The 9,936-nt window shown below is 41.6% G+C and overlaps 1 non-coding gene across 1 annotated transcript; it reads right to left on the reverse strand.

The window, feature by feature from the left end:
• Positions 1–9,589: 9,589 nt before the first annotated feature.
• Positions 9,590–9,662, reverse strand: TRNAG-CCC (transfer RNA glycine (anticodon CCC)). The gene has a single exon. It is a non-coding gene; the product is annotated as a tRNA-Gly (tRNA).
• Between the last annotated feature and the right edge of the window lie 274 nt (positions 9,663–9,936).

The following is a 9,936-nucleotide window of genomic DNA, read 5'->3' on the forward strand; positions in this document are numbered from 1 at the left end:
TTACCTCTAGCTCTCCTTTACCTGAATCTGTATTCTCTTCTCCCCTGGAACTTACCACTATATCACATATTATATAGCTTTTGTTAAATATCTTATGTATTGTTTGTTTTCCTCTGCTGTAGCAGAAGTTTCACCAGGGCTGGGGTCATGTCTGTGTTGTATCCCAGGAATAGTACATCACATTCAGTAAGCATTCAAGAAATGTTTGTTAAATGAAATGATGAAATTATGTGCAAAATCTAGATACATTTAGAAGTGCATTTTAAGAAAAAATTGTTTGGTGACCTTGGGTCTTTTGAATGAATTCAGTTCAGTTCAGTTCAGTCACTCAATCGTGTCTGACTCTGCAACCCCATAAATTGCAGCACGCCAGGCCTCCCTGACCATCACCAATTCCCGGACTTCACCCAAACTCATGTCCATTGAGTCGGTGATGCCATCCAGCCATCTCATCCTCTGTTGTCCCCTTCTCCTCCTGCCCCCAATCCCTCCCAGCATCAAGGTCTTTTCCACTGAGTCAATACTTCACATGAGGTGGCCAAAGTATTAGTTTCAGCTTCAGCATCATTCTTTCCAAAGAACACCCAGGACTGATCTCCTTTAGAATGAACTGGTTGGATCTCCTTGCAGTCCAAGGGACTCTCAAGAGTCTTCTCCAACATCATAGTTCAAATGCATCAATTCTTCGGCACTCAGCTTTCTTCACCATCCAACTCTCACATCCATACATGACCACTGGAAAAACCATAGCCTTGACTAGACAGAACTTTGTTGGTAAAGTAATGTCTCTGCTTTTGAATATGCTATCTAGGTTGGTCATAACTTTCCTTCCAAGGAATAAGCGTCTTTTAATTTCATGGCTGCAGTCACCATCTGCAGTGACTTTGGAGCCCCAAAAGATAAAGTCTGCCACTGTTTCTACTGTTTCCCCATGTATTTCCCATGAAGTGATGGGACCAGATTTCATGATCTTCATTTTCTGAATGTTGAGCTTTAAGCCAACTTTTTCACTCTTCTCTTTCACTTTCATCAAGAGGCTTTTTAGTTCCTCTTCACTTTCTGCCATAAGGTCTCCCGCATTGTAGGCAGACACTTTACCGTCTGAGCCACCATGGAAGTTTAAATGAATTACCTGTATTCTGAGTTAAATTCACCCATTCCAGTCCATTTTAGTTCACTGATTCCTAGAATGTCGACGTTCACCCTTGCCATCTCTTGTTTGACCACTTCCAATTTGCCTTGCTTCATGGACCTGACATTCCAGGTTCCTGTGCAATATTGCTCTTTATAGTATCAGATATTGCTTCTATCACCAGTCACATCCATAGCTGGGTATTGTTTTTGCTTTGGCTCCATCCCTTCATTCTTTCTGGAGTTATTTCTCCACTGATCTCCAGTAGCATATTGGGCACCTAATGACCTGGGGAGTTCCTCTTTTGGTATCCTATCATTTTGCCTTTTCATACTGTTCACGGGGTTCTCAAGGCAAGAATACTGAAGTAGCTTGCCATTCCCTTCTCCAGTGGTCCACATTATATCTACTACTGCAGGCAGGAGTCCCTCAGAAGAAATGGAGTAGCCATCATGGTCAACAAAAGAGTCCCAAATGCAGTACTTGGATGCAATCTCAAAAATGACAGAAGATCTGAGTTCATTTCCAAGGCAAACCATTCAATATCACAGTTATCCAAGTCTATGCCCCAACCAGTAACGCTGAAGAAACTGAAGTTGAACGGTTTTATGAAGACCTACAAGGTCTTTTAGAAGTAACACCCCAAAAGATGTCCTTTTCATTATAGGGGACTGGAATGCAAAAGTAGGAAGTCAAGAAACACCTGGAGTAACAGGTAAATTTGGCCTTGGAATGCGGAATGAAGCAGGGCAAAGACTAATAAAGTTTTGCCAAGAAAATGCACTGGTCATAGCAAACACCCTCTTCCAAGAACACAAGAGAAGACTCTACACATGAACATCACCAGATGGTCAACACCAAAATCAGATTGATATATTCTTTGCAGCCAAAGATGGAGAAGCTCTATACAGTCAACAAAAACAAGACCAGGAGTTGACTGTGGCTCAGATCATGAACTCCTTACTGCCAAATTCAGACTGAAATTGAAGAAAGTAGGGAAAACCGCCAGACCATTCAGGTATGACCTAAATCAAATCCCTTATGATTATACAATGGAAGTGAGAAATAGATTTAAGGGACTAGATCTGATAGATAGAGTGCCTGATGAACTATGGAATGAGGTTTGTGACATTCTACAGGAGACAGGGATCAAGACCATCCCCATGGAAAAGAAATGCAAAAAAGCAAAATGGCTGTCTGGGGAGGCCTTACAAATAGCTATGAAAAGAAGAGAGGTGAAAAGCAAAGGAGAAAAGGAAAGATATAAGCATATGAATGCAGAGTTCCAGAGAATAGCAAGAAGAGATGAGAAAGCCTTCTTCAGCGATCAATGCAAAGAAATAGAGGAAAACAATAGAATGGGAAAGACTAGAGATCTCTTCAAGAAAATTAGAGATACCAAGGGAACATTTCATACAAAGATGGGCTTAATAAAGGACAGAAATGGTATGGACCTAACAGAAGCAGAAGGTATTAAGAAAAGGTGGCAAGAATACACGGACGAACTCTGCAAAAAAGATCTTCACGACCCAGATAATCATGATAATGTGATCACTAATCTAGAGCCAGACATTCTGGAATGTGAAGTCAACTGGGCCCTAGAAAGCATCACTATGAACAAAGCTAGTGGAGGTGATGGAATTCCAGTTGAGCTGTTTCAAATCCTGAAAGATGAGTGCAGTGAAAGTGCTGCACTCAACATGCCAGCACATTTGGACACCTCAGCAGTGGCCACAGGACTGGAAAAGGTCAGTTTTCATTCCAATTCCAAAGAAAGGCAATGCCAAAGAATGCACAAACTACCACACAATTGCACTCATCTCACATGCTAGTAAAGTAATGCTCAAAATTCTCCAAGCCAGGCTTCAGCAATACATGAACTATGAACTCCCTGATGTTCAAGCTGGTTTTAGAAAAGGCAGAGGAACCCGAGATCAAATTGCCAACATCCACTGGATCATCAAAAAAGCAAGAGAGTTCCAGAAAAACATCTATTTCTGCTTTATTGACTATACCAAAGGCTTTGACTGTGTGGATCACAATAAACTGTGGAAAATTCTGAAAGAGATGGGAATACCAGACCCACCTAACCTGCCTCTTGAGAAATCTGTATGCAGGTCAGGAAGCAACAGTTAGACCTGGACATGGAACAACAGACTGGTTCCAAATAGGAAAAGGAGTACGTCAAGGCTGTATATTGTCACCCTACTTATTTAACTTCTATGCAGAGTACATCATGAGAAACGCTGGGCTGGAAGAAACACAAGCTGGAATGAAGATTGCCGGGAGAAATATCAATAACCTCAGATATGCAGATGACACCACCCTTATGGCAGAAAGTGAAGAGGAGCTAAAAAGCCTCTTGATGAAAGTGAAAGAGGAGTGTGAAAAAGTTGGCTTCAAGCTCAACATTCAGAAAAAGAAGATCGCGGCATCTGGTATCATCACTTCATGGGAAATAGATGGGGAAACAGTAGAAACAGTGTCAGACTTTATCTTTTGGGGCTCCAAAATCACTGCAGATGGTGACTGCAGCCATGAAATTAACAGACGCTTACTTCTTGGAAGAAAAGTTATGACCAACCTAGATAGCATATTCAAAAGCAGAGACATTACTTTGCCGACTAAGGTCTGTCTAGTCAAGGCTATGGTTTTTCCTGTGGTCATGTATGGATGTGAGAGTTGAATTGTGAAGAAGGTTGAGTGCCGAAGAATTGATGCTTTTGAACTGTGGTGCTGGAGAAGACTCTTGCGAGTCCCTTGGACTGCAAGGAGATCCAACCAGTCCATTCTGAAGGAGATCAACCCTGGGATTTCTTTGGAAGGAATGATGCTAAAGCTGAAGCTCCAGTACTTTGGCCACCTCATGTGAAGAGTTGACTCCTTGGAAAAGACTCTGATGCTGGGAGGGATTGGGGGTAGGAGGAGAAGGGGACGACAGAGGATGAGATGGCTGGATGGCATCACGGACTCGACGGACGTGAGTCTGAGTAAACTCTGGGAGATGGTTATGGACAGGGAGGCCTGGCGTGCTGCGATTCATGGGGTCGCTAAGAGTCGGACACAACTGAGCGACTGAACTGAACTGACCTGAACTGAACCTGTATTCTAAAAGGGCTTCCCAGGTGGTGCTAGTGGTAAAGAACCCGCCTGCCAATGTAGGAGACAGAAGAGGTGTGGGTTTGATCCCAGGGTGGGGAAGATTCCCTGGAGGGGGCATGGCAATCCATTCCAGTTTTCTTGCCTGGAGAATCCCATGAACCGAGAAGCCTGGTCGGCTACAGCCGACACTATGACTGTTGCATAGAGTTGGATGCAATTAAAATGACTGAGCACAGCACATTCTAAAAAGAGTAGTTTGTTTGTTTGTTTGTTTTTAATTTGTACAGTAGGAGTTTCTATTTTATTCATTTGAAATACCCCCTTTCCCAGAAAGACTTCAAGACATTTGTAAGAAATTCTGTATCTGATATTTGTGCCTGTTCTAAAGTGGTATGAAAGGCTGCTTTCTCACTGCTGTTTTCAACTGGAAGGTCAATCAGTCAATATTTGATTGATTTTAAGCACAAAGCACACAGTTCATGGAGCAAAGACCATTAAATTACTCACTCTACTAAACAGATACTCCCAACATACATGCATGCATACATATAAATCTATGCAACAAACATATGTATATATGCATGATATGCATTCACGGACATGGTAGGAATTTTATGTTGCTGAAGGTATATGGATTCTAACATTATAACTTACAGTTACTGCATTCAGTATTGAAGGAAGAGTCACTTAGCCTCCTGAGTTTCATTTTTCTCATTTGTGCTAAAAACAGTAAACTTGGTAAGATTTAATGATTTGGAAAAACACCCAGGTGTTTTCCTTATTTGTTTCCTCGCTTCTGTTAGTTTTGGTAGACTTTGGAGATATATACATACTGGAGTGCAGAACCACCCATCCTTGGGTTCAGATTTCAGATCTATGATTTACTAGTCACACAACCTATTGTTCAGAAGAGAAAGGGGCTTCTTAAGTATAAAGTCCTTAAAGCAATGTCTGGTACATCATGAGTGCCAGATACATTTTTCTTCTTTTTGTTTTGTGAGGGAGTAAAGATGGGTACTGGGAAAAATAAATGAGAGAGATTATAAATTAACTCTCCTACATGCATCTTTTTCTCAGACAAGCCCAACTACTGTGTCTGCAACACATCCTGCTGTTTTAGGCATCTGTGTTTTCACACACATGTTGTCCTCCTGACCTGGAAAGTTTCCTTGTTTGGAGATAAGTCCTCCATCCTTCTAGACTCAGCCCAAGGCTTGTTTCCTCTGAGCATCCTGTCTCTCCCACCACACGGCCCTGATCCTTGGCCTGTTCCACTTCATGTGAGAGATAAGTGACAACAAATACAACAAAACTGAATATCAAAATTTAGTAAATACCTATTAGATCTTCTCTCTGTATTTAGTTTTATGCTAATAGCTTTATTGGTATCATCAAGTTTTATCCCCCTCCATTTTGCTGTTGGATGTTAGGTGTTATTTCCAATATTTGCAAGTGAGAACACTGAAGTTCAGAGACAAACATTGACTTCTCCAAATTCTCATCAATACTAAGTGATAGAGTTGGAGTTATACCATTTGATTTCTTCAAGATATGGCCTTTTTGTGTTGAATGGATAGTTGATTAAGTTGTCTGTTTCTTAAACTGCTTTAGAGGCCTATTTTGGAATAAATGTTATTTAGGTTTCATATTCACAGTGTATAGAACACTTTCTGATAAGAGATAGGCAGCATATAACTGTGGGTTGATTGAAAAACCAGATTAATGAATAGTGCATGAAGTGGGTGGCAAGAGATTAGAACACATGTAATTTGGAACCAAACCAGGGAGGGCTTTTTACAGTATCCCATGACTTCATTCTGTAGATTTTTAGATGCTAATACTACATTTGATAATGAATTACATATCAAGTTACACATTTTCAAAAGCTATCCAAAAAGCAGGCAAATTTGGAGGAAACCAGAACTGGAGATCCAATGAGCTCTAAGGAGATTTTTGTTTGCAGTAAGTGAGAAACAGATCACTGTCCAGGACAACAGGAATGTCAACAGTTACCCTATTCAGTGACTTAAAACATGAATCAGGAGTCTGGGCAAGGCTTTAGCTGGACCCCTTGCTCTGCAACTCATAAGCTGAAATCAAGGTATTGGCCAGGCTGTGTTCTCATCCAAAGCTCAGAGTTGTTGTCCAAAGTGGTTGTTGGCAGAATTCAGATCAGAATTCAGACTGAGGTCCCCGTTGTCTTACTGGCTGTCTTCTGGGGATAGTTTTCAGTTTAAAAGGCTGCCTACAGTCCTTACCTCATGGCCTTCTCACAGGCCCCCATAACATGGCAGCTCACTATATAACAGAATCATATATAACATAATATCACCATGGGGGACTAACCCATCACCTTTGCTATATTCTATCATCTAGAAGCCATCTCAAGTTCTGCCTGCACTCAAGGGGAGGGAACTGCACAGGATGTCCCTCCCTGTGGCTCACCTTATGTACATTTGCTGGAGTATTTGCTTTAAGGTCAGACATTGAGGACAAGGCTTGGTTAGCTAGCTCCCATACCAGCAGCAAGGCAGAAAGGTAGACTAGTGAAGTCTGGAAAATCGAGAGCCAGACCTCCTGGACTCTGTATCACCTGGGCAGGTAACCTAGGCTCTCATTGTTTTACTTTCCTCATCTGTGAATGAGGAAAATAAAGCATTGCTATCAAATGAGACAGTTCTTGTAAAGAACCTAGAACTTAGTAAGCGCTCATTATACGTTCACCAATATTACTACTATACATTGACCAAAATGAGCAGGTCTACAGTGAAACAGACAGCAATACAAATCTAAGTATATGGCAAAACTGAATAATGACTCATTAGTTCTCTGTAGCTAAGATACAAATAGATTAAATGGGATGTACCTTCACTTATAATCATCAAGAAGTTTTCAAATAATCCAGTAAGTCTAATACATAAATGTCACAGAAGCTTTATCTCTAGGGTATAAGTTGTCCTGTTACTAGTTTTTGCCTTTTCATACTAGTTTAATACATATCCTTCCTGAGAGGGGCTCATTCTCAAGGACTAATCAAAACTTCAGAGTATACTAATTTTCAAATAAATAAATGTCTTCAGTTGAGGCAATGTAGGACCATATGTCAGAAACCATCTGTCTGTGTGTATGTGTGCCTGTGTGTGTGTGTAGGTGGGTGGGTGGGTGTGTGGGTGTGTGGGTATTTGTGGATGTGTGTGTGTTGGGACTGGTCCTTGGAGTGCCTATATAACAGGGTAGATCTATATTAGATCTTTCAAACTCTGAGTACAGAACCTGTGAGAGGATATTCTGTTAACTGAATAGAGTATTAATATTTCAGAATGTAGTGTCTGTTTTTTTGGAGAAAATGTCGATTCTGAGTGACTTCTGATTTTGCAAGCTCAGTTTGACTCCTTGCACTTGTACAATCCTAAATATTGACTCCCTTACCAGAGAATGTTTCTCCTATTATAGTCGCTTGTTTTTGTGAAACTAGAAATTTTATTTCTAAAATGTTGTTGTTCAGTCACTAAGTCATGTCTGACTCTTTGTGATCCCAAGGACTGCAACACACCAGGCTTCCCTGTCCCTCTCTATCTCCTGGAGTTTTCTCAAACTCATGTCCATTGAGTAAGTGATGCCATTCAACCATCTCAACCTCTGTCACCCCCTTCACTTCCTCAATCCTTCCCATCATCAAGGTCTTCTCCGATGAGTCAGCTCTTCACATCAAGTGGCCAAAGTACTAAAATGAAGAATCCCATAAAATTAGTTATAGACTCATCAAGATTTTTATCTTGATTATAATTTTTTTTTCAGTTTTAATAGAGTAAAGTAAGATGTGGGTTTGGAAAATGAAAATAAATCAAAGAAGCAAAACTCCAGATGAGATCAAAACAAAACCCAGTTCTCTTCAAACTCAGAAAAGTGATGTTTTCTTGATTTATCTTCTAGGTGGTGTCAGAGGGCTTCTTGGTTATTCAGGCAACATGTTCTTACAAAACCAAGCTCTTTCTAGCTGTTTTTGAGGCATGGGATTTAGAGTGCAAAGACAGGTGGTGACCTTGCCCCATGGGTGTCATGCACATTTTAGTACAATAGGACTTACAAGTTCTGAGTAAAGCTCCCCACTTACTCAGGGTTTTGCTATTCAGTGGGAAGACAGAAATGCTGGGGAGAGGAGTTATGTTTCAGTGACAAAGCGAGTTAAGTAGCATGTTAGGGACCATTCCTGCAAAGAAGACCTTGTGAGCAAATGCCAGCTCCTTAAATCTCCTTGCACTTTCATGCATGAGACGATGTCGGTGATAAATGACGTGGAAACTCAACCACGGTGAAGTACTTCAGACAGTCTCTCTAAAATTAAGCTGGTCACGTATAGATCTAGGAGTCAAACTTTTCAATCTGCAGGGAGCAACCAAGGTCATGACCTACAACCATGGCAGGAGGGAAGACTTAACTTATATAAAAGGAGAAGTTCTGTGAGATAGGCAGGCTCTTCCTTTGTTAAAAAGAGAGGCTGGGGCAGGAAAATTAAATCCCAGGTTACTGTGGATATAGATGTTTGATACATTTCAAAAGGCCCAAACTGGACTTCCCAGAATTATTCTCTCTCTCTCTCTCTCACAAACACACACACACACCATCTTGCAACAGTACTGTCAGGAAGAAGCATGTAGCATGCACTGTTGGCCCCATCACATAGAGCATCTATTACTCTCAGTGAAGCTATGAAGACATCAAGCAGAGAGCATCCCTCTCAGAGCTGTCTGTCCCAGGGCTGGGCACAAATCAGGTGTCCCTCTCACCCTCTTGTGGTCCTTTGCTTCTGAGGACCAGAAGTACACAGACAGTAAGGGTGAGAGCAGTGATGTTTTGGCTGTTGAACAGAAGTGTGTAAATTTATGATTTCCCAAATGTTTTTTCCCAGTCCGACTTTCTGATGCAGAAGTTTAAGCCTTTAATTTTGTAGAGAGATCAGGGCTAAAGATCTGAGTCAGCCTGAGAGAGAGCATCAGGACCAACTTCCCTAGCTCAGAGACAGGAGGCTGACAGAGGAATAGGAAAGACACTGGGAAAAAGGGAAAGGGCTTAAAGGAACAGAGGGTGGCTGTAGATGCAGGTGCAGCAGAAAGGAAGGGAAGTGACAACTGGGCATCCTCTTTGGCTTTGCTGGGGCCAGCTTAGAAGTGGTTTCGGTGAAAAAAAAATTCTCAGTAAATAAGGAAATAATTTCTGCTCTAAATGCCTCCCCATTTCTGATAGCATCTTTTATTATTATTATTTATTTCACTTCACTGGATCTTAGTTGTTGCTCATGGGATCTGCAATATTCTGTGGCATATGGGATCATCACTTGCCGCATGTGGGATCTAGTTCCCTGAGCAGGGATTGAACCTGGGCCCCCTGCATTGGGAGCACAGGGTCTTAACCACTGGACTACCAGAGAAGTCCCCCGATGGCATCCTTTTTTCAGACTGCCGTTATTCAATTGCTAAGTGATGTCTGACTCTTTGAGGTCCCATGAACTGCAGCACTTCAGATTTTCCTGTCCTTCACTACTTCCTGGAGCTTGCTCAAGCTCATGTCCATCAAGTCAACAATGTCATCCAACCATCTCATCCTCTGTCACCCCCTTCTCTTCCTGCCTTCAATCTTTCCCACCATCAGAGGCATTTCCAATGAGTTGGCTCTTCACATCAGGTGGCCAAAGTATTTGAGCT

The sequence above is a fragment of the Budorcas taxicolor genome, chromosome 11 (assembly GCF_023091745.1).
Source record: "Budorcas taxicolor isolate Tak-1 chromosome 11, Takin1.1, whole genome shotgun sequence".
Taxonomy (NCBI): Eukaryota; Metazoa; Chordata; class Mammalia; order Artiodactyla; family Bovidae; genus Budorcas; species Budorcas taxicolor.